Source organism: Dermacentor andersoni, chromosome 6, assembly GCF_023375885.2.
Source record: "Dermacentor andersoni chromosome 6, qqDerAnde1_hic_scaffold, whole genome shotgun sequence".
Classification (NCBI taxonomy): domain Eukaryota; kingdom Metazoa; phylum Arthropoda; class Arachnida; order Ixodida; family Ixodidae; genus Dermacentor; species Dermacentor andersoni.
Genome location: NC_092819.1, coordinates 167,753,950 through 167,758,882, shown reverse-complemented (window position 1 = coordinate 167,758,882; position 4,933 = coordinate 167,753,950).

The window sequence follows — 4,933 nt, the reverse complement described above, 5'->3', positions numbered from 1 at the left end:
CCCCACCCCTCCTCACTCCTACACGGCTGATAGTCGCCTCCTGCACCTCTGGGAGGCGTATCACTCCCTGCACCGTCGCTGGCTTTCCCAGAAACACAACCGCTCGCTGCGCCTCCGCCTTGCTCGCCTGGCAATGGACATGGAGGAGCACTGCTCCTCTCTCACCAGACAGCAGTGGGGCCAGACCTGCGAGCGCATGGCCGGTAACCTCGGGCTGAGGGATACGTGGGTTCTCCTACGTGTCCTCCTTGACCCATCGAATTCCAAGGCCACGCACCGCAGGGACGTGACGCGCCTCCTCCACTCATCTCCCCTCTCTGATTCCGACTTTCTTCTTGCTCTCTGTGATCACTATCTCTGCACCAACCCCCCTTCCTCTCTCCCTTCCTACGCCGGCAACCCTAATTCTGCTCTCGACGCAGATATCACCCTGGGTGAGGTTCGTGCCGCACTGCATAAGCTCCGCACCACCTCCACACTGGGGGCCGACCAAATCTCTAACAAGGCCCTCCGTAATCTGGACACCCCATCTCGCGAGGCCATCACTGACCTCTTTAACATTGGCATGAAAGCACTCTGCCTTCCGAGTGGACCCACGCTAAGGTAACTTTCATCCCCAAACCTGGCAAACCAATAGACATCCAAATTCTCCGCCCTATTTCCCTCACCTCTTGTCTCGGTAAGCTCTTGGAGCACGTTGTTCTCGACCACTTGCAGAACTTTCTAGAAGACAACCACCTTTGCCCCGATTCGATGTTTGGCTTTCGCCCTTCCCTTTCTACCCATGACGTCATGCTCCAGCTCTCCGAAGAAGTTCTTCACCCTCTTCACGCCAAGCGCACTCGTGCGGTCTTGGCACTAGACATGACGAAAGCATTTGATAACGTCCTTCATTCCGCCATCCTAGATGCTCTTTCCACCCTTAACGTGTGTCCTCGTATCCACGGTTATATCACGGCTTTCCTTGCCCGTCGCACCGCTGAGATTTCATTCGGCCCTCTGACTTCTCCAAATTTCACTCTTGGAAATCAGGGCACCCCCCAGGGTTCTGCCTCTCCCCCCTTCTCTTCAACATCACTCTATTCCCCATGGCACGCACTCTCGCTGCCATTCCCAACCTGTCCCATGCTTTCTACGCCGATGATATCACCCTCTGGGTAACCACCGGAAATATTGGAGAGATGGAGGCCGTCCTCCAGGCGGGTGCGGACGTGGTTGCCGGTCATGCTCGCGCAGTCGGGCTGGCCTGCTCCCCGTCAAAGTCGGAGCTTCTGCTCCTCCCGGCTCGAGGCACGCCCCGCACCTCTTCCCCCACCCTTAGCATCATTATTGACGTGCACCCCGTCCCTTCTGTCTCCTGCCTCCGCATTCTGGGTCTCCTTCTCCAATCCAACGGCAAACACACTACCGTCCTTTCCCGCCTAACTACCACCGTCTACCAGACCGTCAGACTTATTCGACGTGTCGCTAACCGGCACCACGGCATGCGTGAGCACGACCTCCGTCGTCTTGTCCAGGCGTTCGTTCTCAGCCGCTTTGTCTACTCCCTCCCCTATCTCTTTCTCTCTCGCGCCGAGGAAGACAAGGTGAACTGCCTCATCCGCCAAGCCTACAAGTCAGCCCTTGCGCTCCCCACCTACACCCCCACATCTCGTCTGCTTGCAATGGGCGTCCACAATACTCTTTCAGAGCTTGTGGAGGCCCATCGCACGGCACAACTCGACCGCCTTTCTGGCACCCCATCTGGTAGAGTTCTTCTCTCTTCCCTCCGCTTGACCCCTGTGTCCCCTCTCTGTGTAACCCACCCCTTACCCTCCTCTGTATCTTCCATGCTCACTGTCAATCCTCTTCTCAAGAACATGCACCCTGAGCATCACGCCGCCCGCCGCTTTGCCCGTGCCTCTACCCTCTGGCGCCAATACGGCACACAGTCTAACGCTGTGTATGTCGATGCGGCGCCATACAATTCCCACCCCGCCTACGCCCTTGCCACCATTTCCCATACACTTTCTTCCCTGACCGTTGCCACTAAACCTGCCCCCACCTCCACTGCCGCGGAGGAAGCAGCTATTGCGCTCGCCATTGCCACTACCCCAGCCCGTTTCATAGTCAGCGACTCCAAAGCTGCAGTCCACAACTTTGCGAAAGGTCGCATCTCCCCCTCCGCGCTCAGCATCCTTGAGCACTCCCCTCCCCCTTCTCGTCGTATCCAACTCCTCTGGGTTCCGGCTCACGCGGGGCACCCTGGCAACGAGGCGGCAAATTCCATCGCTCGCGAGATGACAGACCGAGCTGGCCCCCTCCACTCCGGGATGGACACGCGTGACTCCCTCCTCACCTTCCATGACATCACCCTTCATTACCGCAACTCTCGCCTATCCCTCCCTCCCCCTCACAAATCCCTGTCTAAGCTCCAACAGAGCACGTGGCGCCATTTACAGGCCCACACTTTCCTCTCTCCTGCCCGACTTGCCCTTATTCACCCCGGTGCCTTCTCACCTGAATGCAAGCTCTGCAGTCACCCACGAGCAGACTATGCTCATATTCTGTATTCGTGCCCTAAACACTCACCCCCTGCCTCTTGGCATGTATCTAGTCCGCAGCTGTGGGAGGCTGCTTTGGCCAGCTCGGAGCCGGATGTCCAGCTACGGCTAACGATCTGGGCAGTGGAAGTCGCCGCCAGGCATGACCTGGTGGCCACGACCGGCAGCCTGAAGGCCACCCACGGAACGGTGGCATCTTAATTTCCTTTCTTTTTTTTTGGCCTTCCCTAAATAAAGTTTGTACCACCACCACCTCCCCGGAGGAATATGAAGACCGAAGCCTAGGGATACAGGCTGCCATCAAAGCCCATGATCGAGCTCGCCCCAAGCATGGGGACGCCAATGCCCAACAGGATGCAGCTACGACACCGACGGACGCCCCGCGAAAAGGATCGCACTAGATCCCGCAAGACCCGACGCGAAACAGCGATGCGGCCGTTACGAGAAACTACAGAAACGAGTAGACTGCATCGAGAAGAGCCTCGAGGAACGTTTTGCAAAACAGACGGCACATACGAACGAAATGTTCAATAATGCGGTAGCTAAGCTCTCTGAGCAAATTGAAGAAACTGCCAACTTTAGCCTCATTCTTTTCGTCGACGGGCAACCCTGTGCTACTTCGAACTCGGTGCCCTCGAAACGCCATTTTCTAGGGAATTCTTCGCTTCAAGGAACAGGAAAAATAAAGCCGCCCTTGGCAATGCCGCCCTAGGGTACGCTGTACCTAGAGCTTCGCATGCTGTCGCCCACGTGCGCCGCTGTCACTCTTGCCTTGAACACTGAGATGGACAGCTGTGAAAGCGCAACGCCTAGGACCGCTTTGTCTACTTCACGACAAGACTTTTTCTAATCGCAGTAATTTAAAAAAGCACATAAGAAATATTCACAGAGTAGTAGCTTTGCAGAATTTTGTACAGGAGGAGGCAAATATACCCAGTAAGAAACGAACCCTCGCATGTGATTTGTGTCCCAAGATTTTTGCAACGCTTCGCGACTTGCGGCAGCACCATGAGAGTGAGCATAACTTCGAAGTGGAAGTGGAGACATTGACGTTTGACACATATGGAGGTAAGAAACCTCGCTCGATTATACTTGCCATAAGGCATAATGTTTGACAAGTGGTCCTTTCGCCCCTACTCCAACCTGTTTGACAATGTGCTTTTTTTTCTGTAATGGCTCGAGCGTAGGGGATCCCGCTAGGGGGCTAAGCAGAGCTGACGCACTTCGCATGGGCTCTTGCATTTTTCGGCAATTTTCCGGACACCTGCTTTTATTCATCGAAACTGTGGCATCGACGGAAGCGGCACGGGAAGCGGTACCGGAGGATATCAAGTTTATGAGCGGTACGTGGAATTCCCGTCATTTTTTGCCGTTTGAAGGTTTCACGCCACGCTAACGGAGCTAACCCTACAAGGCTAAGCGGTCAGCCGAACGCGCGTGACCCGCGACCCGCGGAGCGTGTCCCGTGGCTCGTGAGCGCTCGTGCGCCGCCGCTCAGTACCAATGACTGAGGCATCCGACGCAGCAAGAACTGCACGAGAACTGAACTAGGAAAACAACAGCACTGAAATGCAGGTGGACACGATACGAGAGCAGCAACAACTGGCAGCGGAGTGGACGTATGACGATAGCAGCGGAAAGGCGATAAACATCCAGGAAAAATGGCACACATGAGAGAGGAGAGGCAAGAAGACTCAGGTGCATATAAAACCCACAGCCGAGGAAGCAGACCAAATACGAACGCAGCAAGCCGGAGCAACAATACTTATTGCGGGAAACATGCCACATTATAGAAAACGGAGACTTCCGCCTTTGCCAGTGGACGACACGAAGATCATCTACAGACCTAAGGCGGGATTACAACTCTCCAAATGGACATTGGTGGCAGTGACACATGCCATCGGCCGAGCTAGCAAGTTGTCCCAAAAAGACTTCTATGACAACATCCGGATTCAAGTGCAACATGTCGAGAATATAATAATCGCAAGTACACCAAACAAAGACATGGCGTACGACATGCTCCTCAAGATCACCAACATCCAGCTTGGATGGTCTATTTACGAAGTTAAAGCACATGTCAGGACACCAGAGGGCATCAGCAAAGGCGTAATCTACAACATCCGGTCCTCGCACGGTCCTCGCAGCACGCATGCTGGGAAGATCGTCTACAGCACTCATCTCTTTCCACGGGCCGCACGTCCCATACATCATATATAAATGCTGTGACTACCGCTGCAAACCATACAGGAAATCCGTGCAATACTGCAGAACCTGCGGAGAACTAGGGCATCGGCAAGATATCTGCCCGAAACCCCTTACCAACTTCTGTTACATGTGCGGGATGGAAAATCAACCGGAAGAACATGACTGCCAACCAAGTTGTAAAATCT